Source organism: Manis javanica, chromosome 3 (genome assembly GCF_040802235.1).
Source record: "Manis javanica isolate MJ-LG chromosome 3, MJ_LKY, whole genome shotgun sequence".
Taxonomy (NCBI): Eukaryota; Metazoa; Chordata; class Mammalia; order Pholidota; family Manidae; genus Manis; species Manis javanica.
This window is the reverse complement of record NC_133158.1, coordinates 88,105,965-88,129,100: the sequence shown is the minus strand read 5'-3', so window position 1 is coordinate 88,129,100 and position 23,136 is coordinate 88,105,965. Positions and strand designations below refer to the sequence as shown.

Genomic DNA, 23,136 nt, shown 5'->3' with positions numbered 1-23,136 from the left:
TTGTTCCCCACCTCCTGGCTGCTGTGCCTGTCTCCACTGCCTGAGCCAGTGGGCCGGTAACACATGTATAAGTTTTTGTCCCAGAGCAGCCGGATATGGATTCCTGCTTTCCACAAACAGCCGGAATCCCGGTCTCCCCAGGAAGTCTGTCTGTATTAGCTTTCAAACCCGATAGTCCTTCGAGTCTCCTGAAAGCACCATGAAATGTAGGTTTCTGTTCCCAGCGCAGATCTCCGGAGCTAGGTATTCGGCAGTCCCTAGCCTTCCACTCCCTCCCTGCTCCATTTGTCTTCCTCCCACCTGTGAGCTGGGGTGGGGGAGGGGCTTGGGTCCTGTGGAGCTACAGCTCTGGTATGTTACCCCGTTCGCTGAGGTCTGCTCTGTTCTCCAGGTGTGTGCAGTCTGACACCATCCTTTTTCCTGTTGCTCTCTCAGGATTAGTTGCGCCAATTAAATTTTCTAATTGTATTCAGGTTTAGGCGGAAGCCTCTGTCTCTCCTCTCATGCCACCATCTTTAATCCCAAGAATGTAATCATGAGGAACTCAAACTATTTTTTATTCAATATTTTCTATTCAGTGTTATCTTGTTATCTGTTCAACTGTTAAATTAACTTAGCAAGTTGTTGTATTATAAGATTTTATCCAATGTTTATTCATTTTTCACTGAAAATATCCTGTATCAGGCTATAAAATACTGGTAAGATTGTGAGATATCTGAGCTATGTATATTTTTAACTCTCCTTATCTTTTTGCACCTTTGGGTGCCCATCTTTAGAATTAAGTATAGTTTTCTTTGGAATCTTGCTGTGTATCTTATGAGCACAAAATATTTATCATTTCCTTTCTATTCTTAAGATGTATAATAATTTATAGTCATTCACCACAAATGGAATTACGGTAGGGCACTGTGAGGAATACTGAACCCTCCTACCTCTTAAGACACAAGACTAAGGATGGAGAAGTCATGATTCCTGGTCCTTGATTTAAACACTGCAATAATGGCTAGGAAAGTATGCATAAACTGCTTGAGAAAGTCTTAGGAACCAGAGACATAATCACTTCCATAAATGGACACCCTTCTATTACAAAGATATGTTAAGGATTCAGGACAAACATAATCCAATTTGCTATCCACTGGGTTAGAACCACAGTGAGGGCTAAGAATAAGAGCTGGGCTTTTAGAAAGAGGGCAAGCACAAAGCTAAAGTATCCATCTCAGCTAATGCTTATGGAAGGAAAGGTTTTAGAAGCTTCAAGCCCAGAATATTGAGACAAGACTAATCAAGAAACCTCAATATCATCATTGGAGATTTCAAGCCCCTCTATGTCTAAACATAGACATATGGGGTTTATGGTGGGTTTATGGTGGCAAGATAATATCCCAAATCTTTATAAATCAAATCTGAAGACAAAGGTTTAGAAGAAACATATTATGAGTCCAATGGTAGCCAAAGTTCAATTTCTGTGATATACATATTTTTTATTATAAATAGCAGTCATGATATCATAAGTGATGGTGTCATTTTGCAGAGGAACAAATCTGGAAGACAGTTCTGCAGTTGCATTTTCTCTTTGAGTATTCTAGAATACTCTTAGTGTCTGAGGAATCTAAGAAGTTTATAATACCTGCACCTCATTTGTTCAGAGTAACTTGACTGTAGTTACTTCTTTGGGATCCAGCAGTTGACTGTTGACCACAGTGAGCTATTCAAGAACTTTTGAAACATACAATTCATATTAAATAGAACAGTTCAAAGGATTATGAATGTTACATCCTTTGCATCTTCACATTGGGTATTATCTGCAAGACTCCTTTCTCTATTCCATATCTGTTATTCTACATTCTCAAATAAGGTAGCCTTTAATTAAAAAAAAAATGGCCCATTCCCTTTTTGAAGATACCATGACAGATATGCAGTCTCTCATTCTGAAGGCTTTTAATGTTGGGACTATCTCAAGAAATTTCTTTCTTGCCAGAAATATCTTTCTATGCTAGAATCACCTTCAATCTTTCACTAAAATAAAATAAAATGAAATAACATCCAGATCATGTTATAAAATGTTTTACAACTTGCAGGCACTCAACTTCTGTTGATCTTATCATTCTCTCTTTTGCCTACTCTCTTGGAAGATGTCTCATTTTTGCTCTTAGCTACTTGAAATAGTGTACTTCATTTTCAAGATGTTTTAGATTTCACACCATTTTATGAGGAGGTCCTTAAAAATAGTGTGCTTATCAAGAAATCTGTTTTGTCACTTTCATCTCATGTTATTTAATACTCCCTGTAGTAAACAGCCTAAGTAATGGAACGTTTTGAACAATAAATTTCCCTTTACATTCTGGAGAGTAAGACTTTTTTCCTTCGGAAGCATTTTTCTCCTGCTTATAATTTGAGTTAGTTATTCATACAATTGTGAAAAAAATATGATCTTAATCACAAATTCTTTTTGAGAGCAAATAGCAAACGCTTATGCTAAAATCTACAAATTTACATATTTATGAACCATTTTCCCAAACACTGAAAACTAAATTACTTGACTGAAATAAAGACTTTCCATAGGTATTGTACATGGTATTCAAGTATAGGTCAAGTCTTATACATTGTCATAATCTGCTTGCATTTTAAAATTTATTTATAATTTCTTAATTTGTTATAAGCACGTTATTTTTTAAACAAGTATATCTCTCCCCTTCATTAATATAGCACCTCATTATGGGTTTGAGACCTTATCCTGCTCCACCACCACCGTTTCTGGTTCCATTTGAAGCTGTCATTTTCTTCTGGCTACTATTGCTTTGTCTGCGGTGGGCACCTAAACTAAGCTGAACCAATCACAGTAATTCCCCATGATTTTTTTTCTTTTAATTAGACATAAGAAAGTCTTCAGTAGAGGCAGTTACGATATTCAGGAAATGTTGGTGACCATGCTTTCTGTGGAGAACAAAGAGGAGGCAGTAAGAACAAATGGAATTTTCATGTAGAAAGAAACAGAAGAGTTAAGCACAGAAGGAAGGAGAGAGAAAATAAGCAAGAAGCAAGAAATCAAATGCATTTCTGAGATCTCATTTCTTTGATTTTTTTAGACCCAAAATTTCCAAATCCTTCCTCCCCTAAAGCTAGTCACATATTACTTGCATTCAAAAGTCCTGAACAATACCAAAGTTTAGTTTCTCTTTATTTTAAATCTATAAAATTATAACATTTTAACTTAATTTTGACATTTTTATGGAATTATAACAAATGGTTTCCTCATTAATAGTAAGACTTACTTACCTTAGCTAAGTTTATAGATAACCTTTGGTTTTTTTACTATCTTGCAGACCATGTAAAGGAAAGTCAAGGATTCTTGAGAGGATTTTTAGTTCCTGATTAAAGTATTAGAACTACATATTGACATTTGAACATTCTTTTTATTGTCATCATACTCTTTAACAAAAAAGGGAAGAAAATTTTGCAAAAAACGATTTAAGGTAAAATTCAGCAATAATTCAGCAATACAACCTATAAAATTGATTAGAAACTCTTATTTTAATTGTACAGTATGTAATTTTTAAATTAATAGTGTATAATATTGATAATCATGGTAAATAAAAAGTATGTCCTTTGTGTTACAAAAAAAGCAACAGTAGTCAATGAAAATATTGAAGATATAAATGTTTTATAAAATTCATATCACACATGCCTATAATAAGAAAGTTATTATTTCCTTCTGTATACACTACAATATATAAAATTTAAATTATCTTTGAAATTTCTTGACTATCCTCGCATCTTCTCCTTCAAAGGCCCTCTGACCAGGAGAATTAGTTGAGATATAACTCGAAGAAACTCCTAGTGGAGAATGAAATAACCACTAAGAAAGTCTATAATGGTAATAAATGGTAGTCCCTACACTTTTCAGTATCTTAAGGTTTTTTTTTTTACTCAACCTTGGAACCATTTTCAGACCCTACAAGTACTTTACTGAATGTAATAATACTGAAAGAGTATCAACTAACAACTTATCCTTGATGTGGCACAACAAAGACTGTAAAGTGAGGATTGAGGGACTGGGAGAAACAGGAAGTGGTTACCTGGTACCATGTTGTGAAATGATTAACCTACGTGTTGTGATGCTCAATACATTCCCATAAAGAAGTCATGGGAGGATTTCTCACTGATTATAATCAACAGGTTATTGTGGCCCCAGAACATGAGACAGGGTTATACACAGTTTGAACACAACAAATGCATGCATTAAAAAGTTAGATAAATAGAAAAAACAATCCCCAAATGTATATGGAACCACAGAAATAAACCCAGGTATATATTGTTGATCTTTGTACTAAAAGTAGTACAGATGTATTCTTTAGGCCATAGAGAAGGTTTCATACACCCTGAATAGCCCAAGCAATCATTCTAAAGAAGAACAAAGCTGGAGGCATCATGTGTCCTGACTTCAAACTATATTATAAAGCTATAGTAATCAAAACAGAATAGTATTGGCATGAAAAAACAGATACATGGAACGGAACAGATGCATGGAAGAGAGAGCTCAATGGAACAGAACAGAAAGGACAGAAATAAACCCAGGTATATATGGTTGATTAACTTATGACAAGGGAGCCCAGAATATCCAATGGGTAAAAGGCAATCTCTTTAACAAATGGTACTGGGACAGCTGGACAGTTTCATGCAAAAGAATGAAACTGAACAACTACCTTACACTATACACAAAAACTAACTCAAAATCAATTACAGAGTTGAATGAAGGACCCAAAATCATAAAACTAGAAGAAAACTAGGCAATAAGCTCCTTGACATGGTCTACATGATGATTTTTTTTTACTTTGATACCAAAAGCAAAGAGAACAAAAGAAAAATAAACAAGTGGAACTACATTAAACTAAAATGCTTCTGCCCAGTAAAGGAATTCAGTCAATGAAATGAAAAAGCAGCCTGCTAAATGGGAGAAAATATTTGCAAATTATATATCTGATAAAGGGCTAATATCCAAAATATATAAAGAACTCATACAACTCAATAGCATAAAAATAATTCAGTTAAAAAAAATGGAAAGAGCATCTGAAAAGACATTTTTCCAAAGAAGACATAGAGATGACCAACAGACCCATGAAAAGGTGTTCAACATCACTAATCATAATTAAACTTTAAATCAAAATCATAGTGAAATATTATTACATCACATCTGTTAGCTTGGTTATTATAAAAAAGACAAGAGATAGCAAGTGTTTGCAAGGATGTGGAGAAAAGGGAACCCTTGTGCACTGTTGATGGGAATGTAAATTGGTCCAGCCACTAGTAAACACTATGAATGTTCCTCAAAAAATTCAAAGTAGAAATACCATATGACCCGGCAATTCCATTTCTGGATATTTATCTGAAGGAAATAAAAACACACTAACTTAAAAAATATATATACACCCCTTTATTCATTGCAGTATTATTTACAAGAGCCAATACATGAAAAGCAACCTAAGTATCCATGAGTCAATGAATGGATAAAGAACATGTGATGCACACACTGAAATATTGTTTATCATAAAAATGAAGCAAATCTTTCCATTTGTGACAACATGGGTGGACCTCGAGGTCATTATGCTAAGGAATAGAAGTCAGACAGAGAAAGACAAATACTGTATAATCTCATTTATGTGTGGGATCTAAAAACAATGAAACTGAATTCAGATAAGAAAACAGATTGGTGATTGCCAGAGGTGGAAGGTAGGGGGTAAACAAAATGGGCAGAGTTGGTCAAAAGGTGTAAATTTCCACTTATAAAATGAATAAGTCCTGGGAATGTAATGCACAGGTGATAATACTGTATTGTGTATCTGAAAGTTGCTAAAGAAAGTAGCTCTTAAAATTTCTTATAAGAAAAAAGAATTGTAACTATGTACAATTATGGAGTAAACTAGACTTACTGTGGTGGATATTTTGCAATATATACAAAGAATTATGTTGTATACCTAAAATGAATATAATATTATAAATTACTTAAACCTAAAACAAATTCTTAGAAAGTAAGGAAGTCTTTGATCTATGTTTATCCTATTTTAGATAATCTTCTCAAATATCAATGTGGAAGACTTGTTTTGGCTTTAGAAGGGTTAACTGATTTTTGCTCTTTTTAAGAAAGGTCTACAGGCTAGCAGAGTTAACTGTCTCTCCTGTGGATCATGGTTACCTGGAGACTAAATTCTACTCTTAGCTGGATTATTTCCTTGCTCCAAACCAGATGAGTTTGGAGAAACCAGCTTAATTTTTCATCAACAGGATGCAAGAGTGTATCAAAGGATAGTCTGACTAGCAGAAATCAGGTTCTAGTTGTTTTAATTTTTTGAACTGAGTTACAGTTATGGCTCCAGTTTAAGGTTCCTTTAATGCATAAATGATCAAATAAATTACCACCTAATTACTCTTAGGACCTGAACCTGTTTCTGGTTAAGTAAATGGTGTCTTTGATAACAGTATATGTTACAAGCCAAAACTAAAATTATTAGCTCAGGGACTCCAGTGGAAGCTGCTGCCAAAACAAGTATTTTAGAAGTACCAGGCTGTCATTTGAACATATCTCTGTCTTTTACTGACTTATTAATAGTAACTTTATTGTAGCAGTTTTCTTGTTTGCTTAAGAGAGAGAGAGAGGTTTATTATTACCTAACCCACAGAGCATATAAATACAGAAGCAGGGTAGCTAACCGCTGGGATTGACACTCGATTAGGGTCAGGGCCAACTGCAGAAAGAACCAGCCCAGGCAGAAAGGATAATGTTTAAGTCCAGGCTGTTGGGAGGAATACACAGCTGGTGCAAAGCAGTAGTATGGGAAATCTGGGTAATCCAGCTCTGCACCAACTATCCCCAAAGTCACCCAGAAATAGCAGATCTACCCAGTAGCTGGATTTATCTTTATACTAAAAGTAGTACAGATGTATTATTTGGACCATAGAGAAGGATTCATACACAGCTGAACTGACATTTTAGCACACAGCCTTATTGAAAAAAATCAATGTGTATGCTATACAGAAAATACAAAAGTACATATTCTCTCTGGCAGTAGAACAAAGGAGGCAAGAGGGAAGAGTCAAAGGCAAAAACTAGTAGATATACATCATTCTGAATATTTTCTATGAAATCTCTATTTTTACTTCCTGTAACTTCATGTTTGGGTCACATTTGTAGTATTAGTCATCTGTACATATTGGGTTAACATTTATAGGTTTCTGTTACAATACACATCTTTGTTTCTGGCTACAGAGAGAGTGTCGGTAACAATTTGTAAGTCTGACTAAAGGCAGGGAAGATTTATAGTGCTCCCTGTGGAATGGTTTACTTATATGCCGATATACAGTTTGTCTTGGTAGACTAAGGAGAACTTTGAAGTTATTATATATACAAACCTCTGAAGAGTTATTTGGCTATATTTTGGAAAACTCACATATTAACCAATTCTTTTGTAGAAATTATAATGAACAATTAAATACATATAGCATCTACTCTAGAATTACTTGATGGTTAGAATTATTTACATGAGTATCCAAATTAATCTAAATGATGTAATAAAACATACTGTTAGTCCTATAAGTGTTTTCCTGTACAACTGTTTCATAATTAGAAAGTTCTAGAAGTATTTTAAATGGTTATCATTTTCTTTCATTTCTTTATGGACAGGAATTGATCTGGTTTCAGATACTAATGGTATAATGAAGGGAATAGATTTGGCAGGACTAATTTCTGTATACTCATTGCAGACATTTCTTCTAGCCATGGGGTTGATATTTCACATAGCAATGTAAACTGCTATAGCAAAGCAGAATTATGATCTTATTTGGACACATCTAACTTTGCCATTTTTCTATGGACATGGCCTTGGCCAGTAGTGATTTGATTTTAGATGGAGTCTGACAAAAGGCAGAATGTGAAGAAGGTGAAATGAAAGTACTCACAACAAATTTGAGGCGCACCATTTCTTTTCCTGTCAGGTCTGTAGTTGTGACCTGCTTGAAGAAGCAGAAAACCAAAATGAAAGAAAGGTCTGAGAATTCAGAAGTCTCAGTGAGAAAATGCCACTGCTAAAAGATAAATGGCTTTATGGATTTTACTCTTCATGTTTTGTGAAATGTTTTTGGAGTTAAATTTTAAGAGGAATACTGTGAATGCTCTTACCTCTAGCTTTGTTAAAAAGTATTTTTGTTAAATAATTTTAATGCTACGGTTAATTAGGGAAGAAGGCACGTGGAAATCCATTTGTGTTGTGAAGAATAAACTGTTAAGTGGAAAAGGATAGGGCAAGGAGAAGAGACACTGTTTTGTATATTTTTGGTTTTTGCTTTCATTGTTGTTTCCTATAAAAATTTCTGTGTCTTGGGGTCTACAAAATTATTCCATTATAGTAAATGCTATTGTAAATTTACTTATATAAATTTCATTATATCCTGTTTTATATTTTTGAGTTCAAGAAGAACACTGGTATTTCAGAAGTCATTTGATGAAGAAAGGTATTATATCCAAGAAAGTAGAAGGCCTACCTTTTTCCCCTCATCAGGTAGCTTCTGCTTGTGAATATCATTCTTTATATTTGCACTGTTCCAGCTGCTGGATTCCTAAGAGTAAAATGTGACATTGGGGCAAAAGATAACTCAATAAGAAAATGATTCAATTAATATTAAGATAGTTGAAAGTTTAGTTTTTTAATATTCCTTGCAACTTTCTGATAATAAACACATATTCTTGCTGAGGAAGCATAAAAGAGGAAGAATTTCAATCTTCTTGGCTCTGAATTGTTTTCTAATTCATTAAAAGGAAATAATGAAACTATTATTCTTAAGTGACAATATGCTGTGTTTTAGTATATAGTCACTTTACTTTATGTCACCCCTGCCTTCACACTCACCCCTCCTCTGTCATGCTTCCCCAGGCCCTAGTCAATCTTTAGCTCTAAGATCAACTTTTCTTACTCTGAAACTTTCTTCTCTGGATTCCCTAGAGTAAGCACATCTCATTTTAATATCAGCATATGTAATATGACTATTTGTTTTTGTTTTAATTGTTTTAATCTTAATTGTTTCAAATCTAGGCTTTTCTCTTCAGTGCCAATGTACCTCCCTTAAGGGCGGAGTTCGAGTCCACTGCAAGCGGGGAAATACCAGTTTCAGGTGTTCCCCCAACAGCTACCCTAAGCTCTAAAAATATTTTAAAAGTCTTAATCTCACAAGTAAGTAATATTCCTTTTGCTTAAGATAATCACTTTGATGGAAATACAGAAAATTCTGTTGATTCTTTACATCTTTTGTAGTATGAATGTTAAAAATATTTAAGAATATATTTTGGTTCGGTAGAAGACATTGAAGACCCTGAATGCTATAAGACAATGGACAAAATGTGATAATGGTAGGGATGAACAAAAACTTAGCGGCTATTTTCCAATTTATTTAGGATTTACCCATATGCAGTTGCTAGTATTGACCCCAATATATACTTCTGGAATGGGGTAGAAAGCATTCAATTATCTTACTTATATTTATTTTTTGGAATAAAAACTCTAATTGAAAAGAAAATATATAAATCTGTATTTTTGTAGTGGTACTATTTCCCATCTTTTTTTTTCAGTGTTAAAATATTTCCAATTAAGATAGAGGTTCTTATTTCAGGAAAACTGAAAAAAAATTTAATGTAAAATTCTTAAGAAATACTTGAGTTTTTTCTTTCTACAGTTGATTCTCTTTAATTTGATTATACATTTATTTAAAGTGTGACTAGAGCAAAGTAGTGGAATTTATTAGAAATAAAACTTTCATAAAATATTTGAAAAAAATGATATTTAGGGGTTATTCATGAAAAAATTCAACTGACTTTCTGGGGACACAGTTCAACTTGTACTCTTAAAGACTGCAAGATGAAGATAACTAATTTAGTGCAAGAAGTAAATAACTTTATACTTAAGAGTTCCTTACATCTTGACTTGTCTTCACAAGACTTGACTTTCTTTAGACCTGGAGTAGTGTTACCACCACCCAGACCGTCTTTTTCTTGGTAATTGCTACGGTTCTGAGAAATTGGAAATGCACTAGTAATACCAAAAGTTCATGATCAAGCCCTAAATATGCTTAAGTATTATGGTTACAATAGAGTTCACAAATAATTTAGAGAGGTAACACACTGTAACTTTAATATTCTTCATCTTTCTATTGTTTGCTTTTAAGCGTTAGCCGGATGATAAGACATCAATGCCAGATTCATCAACATGTAGAGACAGATTGATTGTGTTGCCATATTCTTAATTGTGCTCACTTCCTTTTCTTATAGGAAGGAAAGAGCAGTAAGAAGTCACCTGTCTTGTGGTAGAACTCTTTTACTCCTTGAGCAAGGAACACATTACCAAGTGGCTATAGTGGAGTGGAAGTCTCAGGCAACTGGGAAAATGCCTTCTCTCCTTTCACATCTCCTTCCACGGATGTGTTTGGCACAGCTTGGTTGCTGTTTTCTCTGCCACCTGAACACTGAGAGTCAATTGCACGGTGACAATATCTGATGCACAAATTGATGACCATGTGCCTTTATTTTGAAGTGCTTGATGAATGAACAGGAAAGGAATTCATTGAACCTATTCACATAGGCACTTAGAGTTTTAGATTTTTTCAGAGCTTTTCTCTTCTATAAACATCTCTATTTGCACACAAAAAATGCTTCCTAGAAATAGGTGGTTGTGCCATCCAAGAAATGAGTTCTATTAAAAATTTTTTGAAAAGAGCAATTTCTCTTTTTCTGTTTTCTAGTGGTACACAACTCTCAGGTAATCTGTTTAGAAACCTGTGTTTCTATTCTGTTAATAATTGTTTTGATTTCATTCAATCTACTATTTCTGCAAAGATCAAACATTTGTGGATCAAATGCCTATTGCATTAGAAAGACTTCTTCCTTCAAAGATGTTCATTGATGTATGTTGAAACTGCAATCAACAGGTTAGAGGTGGCCAGAAGAACATCGTTAATAAAGGATTTTTATTTCTCATGAGTGATACTCATTTAGTGTATGTTTTGTTTTTAGAATCACTAGAAATCACTTTTACCAAGCTCAAAATTTTGTTATGATCACATTTTTAGGGATTATGCCTAATGGCAGTAATAATGGTATTTAGTCATATTTACCTTTTATTACCGTCTATGGTTATTTCCTCTTAAACCCGTTTTTTCAGATGAAATGTAGAACAAAAATGTAGTTCTTAAATTAATCTTTTCTCAAGGTCTCAGGACAAGTAGGTAGGTTGATACAGTTGATATAAAAAAAGTATTTCTTTTCTCTGATATATCACATTAGGTTTATCAGTTTGTGAATCATTTGCAGAGTAACTGTCAATCTGATGGTTTAACAAGTCCATTTCCCTTTTAATAAATACCTGTAATAAGTTTAGTTGTTTTTTTATTCACCACAAGTTTACTTAGTGCCTGAAATTAGTCATGTGGACTTTCCAGATGCAACTAAGCACTTTATTAATTTGTATGCAATTAAAGATTCAAATACAGTGAAATTCTTGCAGGGGCATGATTCTTTCCACACTACTTAGGAAACTATAGGAGTGCTTTGATTTCTGAGTCCAACACAATTCTTTATATTATTTAATTTTGAAGAACTGTAAATGAACTATGTGACTAATCAGATTCTTATATTTTCTCTTTTGATATGACAAGAACTGAATCAGCAGCTTTTTGTTCTAATAAGGATATTAAGAATAAAATTACATATTTCACAAAACTTCTCTTTTTCTGATTCAAGTTTGATATTATATTTACCCCAGACTGTTTATATAGTTATAGCTAAATATAAAGACACAGATGGGCAGCTGAGACCAATGCCTCAAACATATGTGGGTGTATGTGTAGGTTGGGTGTACAGATATATATTTGCAGGTTATTTTGGTTTGAGTAAAATAGTTATTTCTGTAGGAAAATTTACATGTACATGTATACATCTTCATAAACACGTAAGGGCATAGGTATGTGTTTATATGATAGACAAGTGCAGTGGATTAATTTGTCATCAGTGTTTAAGTGTTTTGTTATTTTTCACTTTTATTCCCATGAGGTTCCTATGGCTTTGGAGAGTGGTCTTATGAACTGAACAACATGATGGCAACCTCCTGGGCTACACATACTTAGTCTCAGATAATCTGTTGTGAATAGTATAGGCTGTGTTGCTTTGACACCTGATTTTCTGGTAAGACAATATGCTCATTTCAGTATGTTCAGAGGTGATAAAAGGAAATTTTCAAGTGTCTGGCCAAATACTAGGGCACTTAGAAGTTAGTGTTTCTTGTTATAAGAAAATTAAGTCCCAGAAAATTCATGCATCACTGAAATATTTCCAGGTTTCATGTTAATTTTCTTCCTTCTCATTTATTTCAGGCTTAAAAGTTTCTGGATATATGTTGAGTACTGAAATTTTTCACAGTAGGAGGAAGTCTTCAGTGACTTGATTCTATTTTAGTCATTAAAGAAGTTTAATGATCTTTGATGTCCCCATAAAGAACTATTCCTCTCCTTACTAAGTTACTTGCATCTTTTCCTTAAGTCTCCTTAAGCCCTTTCCATTACTTTAAGAGGCAGAGGAACATGTAATAACAGATTATTTCCCTTTGATTTCTCATGTAAACATGCAGACAGCTCTCTATACACAAGGAATATGCTATCCAAGTCCTCCAGTATTTCTTTAACACAAAATACCTCCCACAATACCTCACTTTCTCTCCTGACTGAGTCTCTATTTCCCATTCTTTCTCTAATGGTCCTGAAGGTAAGGCTCATCTAGTTGCTGCCCAGTCCATCTACCATGTCTTTTAAAAGTCAGGTGGAGAAAGACAGATACTGAATGGTATCACTTATATGTGGAATCTAAAGAAAAGAAAAATGCTCACAGAAAAAAAGGAAACAGGTGCCAGGGGTTGGAGGTTGGGAGAAATAGGGAGAGGTTGGTAAAAGTATTGTCAGTTCTAAGATGAGAAGGGTCTAAGGATTAAATGTATAATATGGTGGCTATAGTTGAAAACAAATTTTAATAATACAATACTGTGTTAAGAGAGCAGAATTTAAGTGTCCTCACCACAAAAGAAAAAATTAAATATGTGAGGTAATGGATATGTTAATTAAAATGATGGGGGTAATCCTTCCACAATGTATATGAATATGAAGTCATTGTACTGTATACTTTAAATGCCTTAAATTTTGTTAAACTATACCTTAAAGCTGGAAAAAAAGCTGCTTATAGAGATATAAGGAGCTGGAGAGATGAAAGCAACTGAATCGATGTCAAGTGTACATAGCAAATAGGAATTATAAACACTGACACTTTGAAATTGGAGTTTGTGATGAACATCATACTTTATCCCTTAGAGTACCATTTTAACTTTTGAACTACCACAAATACTTTTAAGACCAGTCTCCAAAAATGCGCACATTCTCATAGATCTTTACAGTAAACATACCCTTGGAGAAGCTTACATATATACAGAATAAAACAATACAGCCTGGAATTTATGCTTATAAGCTATTTTGTCTTTTGATTTTGATACATTTACTTCAAAATAAATGTAACAATGACAAACTCAAATGCACAGTACGGATTTAAGAACTTTACCCTAGTCTTTTTCCCACTTTGCATTACTACAATATTCAGCCTTAATATCTCTATTAGTAGGATGTTTGCTTCCTTTCTATATTTTTGGTATTTATCATTCTATTTTAGTGGTTTTACCAGGATTTTGTTATCCAGTTTGATCTTAAAGTGTAAATAAACTTGGCAACCATGTATCAGATGTGAGTTAAGGTACTTTGGGCAAAACTTCTTCCCCCAAACTTTCTCTGTCGGCCCTGTTGTCATGGCTCACCATCATGAGTTAACACGTGGAAGGTGGTGATGATGACATGTCAATAAGAGATATTTAAGTTTCTGGAGGAGTTTTCCAGTTGAAAGCAATTGTGTGTGTCCCTAATGAGTTTATGCTTCCTTTCCCCACAGCAACTATTCAAACATTATCTACTTCATGAAGTCTCTATACCTGATCAGTATCATTTTGCAAAGAAAATTCAAGTCAAGTGAGAATTCCCTGAGCTTCCCCCTCTGTCATGCCTTCTGTGCACCTACACTTCTCCTCCTCGCATTGAGGATTTCTTTCTCTTCTTTTACCCTCCTTCATTAAATTTTTGTCCCACAAACCAAATGAAATTGTTCTTATCAGAATTACTAGAAAAATCAACTTTACTAAATCCTATAGTCAATTTTCATTCATTATCCTCCTTGACCTTCTAACATTTGGTGCGGTTGGTCACGTCCAATTTCTTGAACAATTTTCTTTCCTTTTCTTTTGGCATACCTCACTGTTCTGATTCTTCTCCTGCTATAGGTGGCCATTCCTCTTTCTCCTCTACCACAGCTGGATCTTGGCTCACTTCCATTCTTCATCTAACCTTACTCACTGTGTGGTCCTTTTTTACATATATCCAGGTAACCTGAATTTCTATCTTCACCTTATTCTCTTCCTTGTATATTGAACTCATTTATTAACGTCTGCCTAATAGGCATCTCTACTTTGACACGTAATAGGACTCTCTAACTTAGCATATCTAATAGCAAACAGCTGCAGCATGGTCCAGTTCTAGGTCTCCTCCAGTCTGACCTGTAAGGAAATGGCACTAGTACTAACCTAGCTGCTCAGTCTAAAAATTAAGGATTTATACTGATTTTTTTCTTTTTCTCATGTACTAGGTACAATCTATCAATAAAACCCTCAAGCTCATATTTCAAGTAGTAATGGGATATCACTTCTATAATTATCATACAAAGACTGTAATGTGTGCCTCTCAAAGAGACTCTCTTTCTTGGCTCTGAGGAAGGAACCAGCTACTTGGTGAAAACCCATATGGAAAGGTACTGAGGATAGACTCCTGTAAACAGCTAGCAAGAAACTGAAGGCCTCAGTCCAAAATTGCACAAGGCATTAAGTATAGGTAATAACTACCCAGGCTTGAAAGCAGATCCTTTCCTAGTCAAATCTCTAGTGAGACAACCACCTGGGGTAAAACATTGATAGCAGCCTTATAAGACCCTGAAGCAGAGGACCCAGCTAACTATGCCCTGGCTCTTGACCCACACAAATTATGAAATAATATTGTTTTAATCCACCAAGTTTGTATTAATAATTTATGCAGCAATTATTAAGACACCTCATCTCCTTTTCATGGTTGATTCTCCATATATTCTCTATACAGCAGGCCAGTGATTTTTTTTTTGGCCAAGTTGTTACCAAATTATCTTAATGGTTTATGTTGTTCACTTACTAAAAGTATTTGAGTTCTTTTTTTGTACATTATGAATGGATACATCTCTCAAAATACTTGTGTATACTGTATATACATGTCCTTACCTCTTACTTAGTTTTCAATGCAATAAAATTCATTATTCCACTCAAATGTCTCTTGCCACATTTGAACTCCTAAAATCTATTGGAACCAGTCTTTTATTTAAATCTTATGTTTTTTTTCTTTGTCTTTTCCTCTGGATTATGATCCCACATGTCCTTCAAGATTATGTTTTCTGCTAATCCTCTCCTTGGATTATTCTAGTGCATTACTACAATACTTATGTTTTCTTTCCTTTCTCTTCTCTGGCCTTTTGTTCTTAGCCTTAATTGCCAGGGGGTAATTCCACCTACATCTTTCTCCCTCCTGCTATATACCCTTCATGAATAATTCCACTATTTCATTTTAGCTAATAAATTCGATTGTACAAATCCAGGACAGCCCTATTTCCTGATTTCCAGACATATTTACAGATTTTGCTCTCTGAATATTCTACAAATACTTTATTTATTATAACCAATGCTGTACTTTGTTTCTACTCTCTTACTGCTTACCTCCCTCAGTACTTACTTGTACACTTCTGATCTCCACATATGGTTCCACCAACTATCCAAGCATGTGATCCTAATGCTTTGGTGTCATCCTCAGCCCCCCGTCTCTCAAAACCACCTGGCTCCCTTCCACTCTCTCCCACACAAATATTCAGTGGATCATAAGACCCTGTCAACTCCTGTAGTAAGCATCTAGGGGATCTGTCTCTTTCTATTCCTATTTCTGTTGTTGAACTTCATTATTATAGTGTCTCTAAATACCTTACTATGTTATGAAAGATAATTTCTAAAGAGAGTCACTCCTGACTATCCCTCTCTTCACTCCTCCATTCACATGCCCTAGGTAACCCAGCCTTCTCTTCACCATGGCGTTTTGCTTACATTCTTTCTTCTTGAAAGAAACTCTACCTTGTCTCTTGAGTTGTTCCTACTTTTACTCAAAGGGAGAGTAAAAGCTTTCCCCAATTATTTCCTTCCATCCATTCCTTCCACATTAAGTTCTTTCTATGTGTGTTCAATGTATATATTTTATATATTTATTATAGTATTGACCACATATTTTAGCTATTTACTTAGGTTTTATCTCTCTAGGCTGAGATCTACAAGGGACCAAGTATAACATAGGTTTAAATTTCTGAATCTTCCATTAAGGTACTGTTTCCAGCACACGGAAGGAACAAAATAAATATTTTCTAGTTTTAAATTTAAGGGGTAAAATACTACAATCTTTGTTAGCTATAAGCAGCTTAGCCCCAAATAGCTGTTTCAGTAACCAGCCAGCTATTTAGCAAGGATGAAAGGGTATGAGACACAGTGCAGGACAGTTTGAATGAAGAAGAAAGGCTACTGAATGTGGAAGTGTAGGCCAGAATGAAGAAAAGCACAGCAGTGAAGGGTTCTGGTAGTCAGAGCTCAGGAGACAGGAATAAGGGAGAGAGAAGATACAGAAGAACAGGAAGAGAATCACACAGAGAAGGATGGAGTGGAGCTAATGAAGCACTCAATGTGCCTTTTCTACTTCACAATCTCTCAGACCCAACTGAGTGGCCATCTTCACTTGGATGATAAAAGTCACAGTCAGTCCCAGTGATTTCCTATTCACTTACTTTTCTAGTTCATCACCAACCACTGCGTTATGACTTATCAAAAGTAAAATGTAGATAAAGGCAAAGATATCACTTTTAAAACTGTATGACTTAAAGAATGGAAAGACTGATACATCAATTGATGGATCTTTGGCTATAGTCCAGTCCTCAAACTGTGACAGATGGCATGCTGAAACTCTCTGTTAGCCACGTGTCCGGGGTCATTGAACGTACAGAGAGGTCAAAGCTCAGCATTTGATGAAGTCCTGTGCTGAAGTGCTGGGCTCTGCTCATTGTTCCATGAGCACTGCATGCCTCGTTGATTAGTATAGTATCTACATTAGCTATCTGTGATGCATTCTTTTATTTACCCATAAGATGTCAGAGTTAGAAGGGGTTATTAGAGATTTATTTTTTCAGATAATTTGCTTAAAGATGAAGAAACATATAAAGAAAATTAGATTTCTTATCCAATATTAATAGCAAGTTAGGGTCAAGATGATGAGCAGAACACTTAAAGTACAGTTCTCAATGTCATGGTATCCTCGTTGTTTTCATTTTCATTTGAATTTCCAGCATTTCACAGCTTAGTTTTCTGTCTCACGCACCACCAGATCATTCATGTCACATTGCACATAATAACTATCGTCTAATCCCTTGAGATTTTTTGGCTGCATCCTGAAAGCAGTACCTTGATAATAATAGCAGTGCCAACTTTTCATTTTGAAAAGGCATTGGCAAAATTCCCTTGAAATTCCAGTCTCTCACTTTTGGAAAAAATTTTATTTTGAGAGGAAATTTCTAACATCACAACTGTCTAACAATAATACAACTGACTGCTTCACAGATTAAAGAGATCCTAATTGCTAGAAGTGTTCAGAAGCTGGCCACCTGCAGAGAATGTCACAAATTCTTGTATTGGCCAGGAAACTTAGCTTAATGTGTGTTCTGTCAATTGTATGGAAGAAAGTGATCTTCATTCAATTATCAAAGTGAATTAATAGCTTAAGGGTATTAAGTCAAACACAAATGAGAAGGAGTGGCCAAGTGGTTCCTTCTCAGATGCTCCAAGGAATGACAATTTTTAAATCTCCAAAGAATAGTCCTAACTGTAAATTGGGTATCATTTTGTTATGTTCCTCTTATTCGAAAGATTAGGATAATTTACACATTTGATGTAGGATTTGTGTTTGGAAAGTACTAACTTGAAATATCTTAGGTAGAAAGGAGAAATATATTATAATGAAAAAGAGGTCATAAAAGCCAATGACAGGAAATCAGCTGGACCTTACTACATTACTGGAACCAAAAGTTGAAAATTGCTGTTTGTTTTATCTTTAGTTCCTCCTGTGTGCTTGTTTTACTCTATGTCTATGCACAGACTTGCTCTACTTGTCTAGTCCACATAGGGAGCAAAGAAGCTGCTACACCATTTCCAGTGCTTTATTTACCTTCTTTTCTACAATGCCCCAAACACTTCCCTGGGGAGGAAACTCAAACTGAGCCTCTTGAGTCTAGTCCAATAAACTATGGCCACAGGGTTAGGTCAACAGTGTTTGCAGACTGAGAGCTATAACTGCGGTTAAAGAATGGCCTGTTAGTAGTTTATCAGAGTCCTGGAAGACACTCCACATAGGTATCAACTATACCAAGGTATAGATCTCCCTAAAATATTCATATCCATGCCCCAGTGTAGACATTAGGCCAGAATCTCTAGTATATAGTTCCAGAATAGGAATTTTGAAGAACTTTTCCATGTGATTATGATGGACACTTCTACCCTTTATGAAAAATCATTAATTAAATATAATTGTAAGTTAGTAAAATAGGGTACTAATTCTGCTTCTTATCTCAAGCACCCTGGATGTCACATGTGAAATAGATCACATCTGTCAGGCACACACTGGCAATAACACCTTTGATTCTGAGATGATTATTTAGCTTATATGAATCTGACACTTGTGCCTGTTTTTGGACCAGTGGTGAGATAGAATGAGGATGAAAGGATAAGGTGCTGTAATACTACCCATAAAATAATATGTTAGGAGTTAATTTTAAAAAATACTCTTCTTTTTGCCACTGAAGTATGGAGATCTCCAATAAGTATTTACTTGACACTGTGTTCATTTTCTTTGTCAGTATACTGTGTTTGTGTGTGTGTGTGTGTGTGCACCCATGTGTACATGTATAAAATGAAAATGGTCTGATCCATGAGGAATTTTAAAATAGCAGTGACCAGTTCTGTCTTAGAAGTGTTCATGTTCTAAATTTTCATGGAATTACAGATTTCCAGCCAGCCATTCAGAGGGGACCAACTCCATTATGTGTATGTCTTCCCATTTTCCTTTATACCCACATTCTCTTAACATGACATCATCTGAATAAAATCAAAGCATTAAAACAAACGATACAGGCCAAACTATATTAGTTTTGTCTATTTGATTATGGCAGTGTATTCTGTCTTATAAATAGAAAAAAAAATCATTTTGTAACAAAGTCCATTGTAACACTATTTTCCCTAGAGGCTATTTAAAAATCTTTCCACTTTTAAAAGCATATTTTAAAACAATTATTTTTTAAATACCCTGAGAATATTCTTTGAAGGTCAAAAAAGACATTAAGCTTTCAAGACTCGGTATAGATCTATGCAAGGTCACTACTAATTTGCTCAGAGTGGCAAACTTTTAAAACAGCTATAGATGAATATAAACCAAGACCTTTATGTAAAATATTTAACAAAAGGGAAGGAGAAGAACAGGTATTTTGCAGTCTACCTTGAAATAATATAACACAAGAATTAAATATTATTTTTGTTTTTTTATTCTTAGTATGGTGGCTTGCATATAATGTTTCTTTGTATTTGAATTGTTTTTTTAAATCGTACCCTTCCATATTTTCTTTAAATAAAAGGAAAGGCATATCAGTTTATCATAATGATTCAGAGATGACCTTGATACTTTCTGGTGCCATGGTACTGTTAGCAATGGTAGGAATTCATGCTATTAATTACTATAAAATGAGAAATAGAAACATGCAAAGCAGTGTAGAAAATTCTCTCTAATTTCAAATCATATCTTTGTCCTGAAACTTACCTGCAGAAACAAGAATGAATGTTTCTTATGAATCATTAATGTCACCGTGGTTTTGGGTTAAATTCTATGAATGATTCCTCAAATTCAGGATAGTGGTAATTTTGAGGGCATGTATCAGAAAAACAAAGGCAAACGCACCAGTCAGAAGTATCCTGGGGCCTCATTTACTTAAGTGAGATTATTTTTTTAAAGTTGGGTTGCTGGGTTCAAGCATACTTTCCTTTGTATATTTGAAATATTTCATAATTTAAGAAAAACATTTTAAACTGTCCTACTCTGTCAAATATAAAGCTTCTTTAGGTTTGGAATTGAGGTTATTAAAAATGACTAAACAGAAGCAACTTTAACAGTTATAACTGAAGAGAGTCTAAAAACCTTGTTTTTTCTTTTTCCCTTAATAAACAACTTGAAAAAATTATATAACCTCTCTGTCTGTAGTTTTAAAGGAAACGCTAATGCTCCTTTTTCATAAGGACAGTAATTTACATTATAAATAAGAGTGAAACTTAATCCTTGCTTTTTCTCAGTTTATGTTTTATTTCTTAGTAAAGAGAATGAACTACACTAAATGAAAATGATAATAGCTGCCATTTATTAAGATCTTATTATGAACCAGGCCTAGTTCTTATTAATCATTTATCCTTATAATAACCCTGTGAATTAGATGTTATTAACCTAGCTTTGCAAAAGGAAAAAGACTTATGTAGATAATGATTTATTTTTCAAGTTTATACAAGTAATAACTGATAGATCCAGTATTCAAATAAAGGTCTGTTAGGTTCCAAAATTTTTGCTCTTCCCTCATAAATTAAGCATCCCACCAGTGGTAAAATACCAATGAGACCAAGAATTAAGTAACCAAAAGCTTTTCCCTATGGGTTGCCATTGGGCACCAAGGGCCATTGATCCCTATGGTGAATCATAAGCATTTGGAGTGGAAAACAAAAGTAATAGAACAGTCTTTTAGATTTTCAAGAAACAATGAGCCCATTATAAAAGAAGGAACAGCTTTACATACTAGTACAATTGGTTTGTCTTTTCTTACAGGAAGAAAGGGATGACTTGTTACCTGCTTAGCAGGATGTTTCAAATGGTACAATCTGCCTTTCAATGATACATATCATTATTGTTGCAGCAAACATTCATTGAGTATTATGTTATCAGTCATCATGTCTATAACTGTAGATGCATTATTTAATTTTGAAAACACCACCTGATAATATATGCCAGTATTACTTCCATCTAAAAATGAGTAAACTGAGTCTTAAGAGGTCTTAGAAACTACTCAAAGCCAAAAATCTATTGAGAAGCATAGCAGGGCCTCTAATCACAGGTAGTCAGACTCCAAATCCTTTGCTCTGAAACCCTATGATGCACAGTATCACCTTTTGCAGCTGTGCAGTTAGATGCAAAGAGAAAGACTCTGCAAAGAGATACAGGGATAACAGTACTAGCAGTTATTCAACTATTTATATTTACAAAGCCATGTAAGGTTTATGGTGCTGTGTTGAAATGTTTTACTCTTTAATAATTCTTCTTCCAGAAATCCAGTTTCAGTTAGCCAGGTAACCAAAGATTACAAATGTGTAGTGTGAAAATAATCAGAGGTATTTGTATACTATTAGAAATGGCCAAGAACTTAGAAGTAAACTACATATCTCTTCTCTTTTCATTTTTTCCTATATTTTACAAGGTAATGATCCTGTCCAGTTTCTTTGGAATGTGATATACTGCAAAGAAAAGGACAAGGTTAAGTTTTGCATTTATGAAATATTTGTAGATTTATTGACATTCCTCTCCATAGCCAAATGAGAATTTAGCTACAATTAAATACAGATAAGAAGCTTCAGCTTTATGAGTCTAGCATTGTTAGGTTAAACTATTTAGGTCCATTTTTGTGATTATAATTAAAAATATATATTAAAAAATAAAGTTTCAACTGCAATTAACTGTGGCTCAGGCATAAGGCAGTGAAGGATTTCTCACTTCTTGTGTAAATGTTGAATAAATGTTGAATTCTTTGGGGGAAATAACTTGAACATCCATTGATTTTACTAGTACAGTAATTAAATATATTCCCTAAGGGCATATACTTCAGTGTGTTGAGAAGCTGCCTATTGTCTGCGTGTCTTGGGCCAGATGGCTGTTTCCTGGTTATTAGCCCTGGAATCACTCACTATCACTAGCATTGTTACCTACAGATGAGAATCTGTGTTTTCCTTTTCTCTTTAAAGTTCACCTATATTTCTTCTTAACATCTTTTCTGTTACTTTAAAAATCTTTTTGGTTACTTAAAATGTTATGATCTTTAGAAAAAGTCAGGGAAACAAAAATATAAAGTTTACTTAGGATTCATATTAGGATTTAGGAAGGAGCTTCCCACTGATATCAGTGACAATAATAAAAAAAACACTTAAATTTTCTAATAGTGTTAATTTCTCCCCCCAAACAAGAATATATGTCTGGATTATTCTTCCCTTTCTTTCCTTTGCTGTTTCATATCTCTAAATATTTTCAATTAACTGTATAATAAGTGCTACTGGGGAGGGTGTATTTATAAAAGGTTACAATCCTGCCTCCATTAATTTTATATTCTTTTGTGTAATATGAATGAGTTTTTTCATTTTTCAAGAGCATGGATGTCTTATTTGGCAATAAGATGCACTTAACATTGTGATTTATTGGGTTGTAGGTTGATGCTGAAGAATTTTACCTCATTCCGTACTTCTTGTCCAAACAGTCCATAATACCCATAATAGAAAGTATCAATACACAAGTGATTATTGAATGCCTACCATGTGTGCAACAGGCTCCTGCCTTCAGGAATCTACAAAATGGATAAAGATATGGACTGGAGAATATGAAATTACAGTAGAATTAAATGAGTGTATTAATGAGAGAAGTACATAAGGAATCATGCAGGAGGGACTCACTTCTCCTTTTGGAGTGAGAGATGGCCTTTTGGAAGAAGGTATACATAAGACAGTGTGTATAACTTGGGAAGTCCATGAAGTGGTTGATTGAAGGGTATAAGGTGGGAACATAAGAGAGTGT

The 23,136-nt window shown here is 34.4% G+C and overlaps 1 long non-coding RNA gene across 1 annotated transcript in view; it reads right to left on the bottom strand.

The window, feature by feature from the left end:
- Nucleotides 1-2,254: 2,254 nt before the first annotated feature.
- The window catches only part of LOC140848176 (uncharacterized), a 255,132-nt gene continuing 234,250 nt past the window's right edge, over nt 2,255-23,136 (bottom strand). Inside the window, exons 2-4 of the long non-coding RNA XR_012128728.1 lie at nt 8,533-8,607; nt 7,951-8,001; nt 2,255-2,934 (exon numbers count right to left, since the gene is read on the bottom strand). This is a non-coding gene — a long non-coding RNA (uncharacterized lncRNA). The remainder of the gene's footprint in view (nt 2,935-7,950; nt 8,002-8,532; nt 8,608-23,136) is intronic.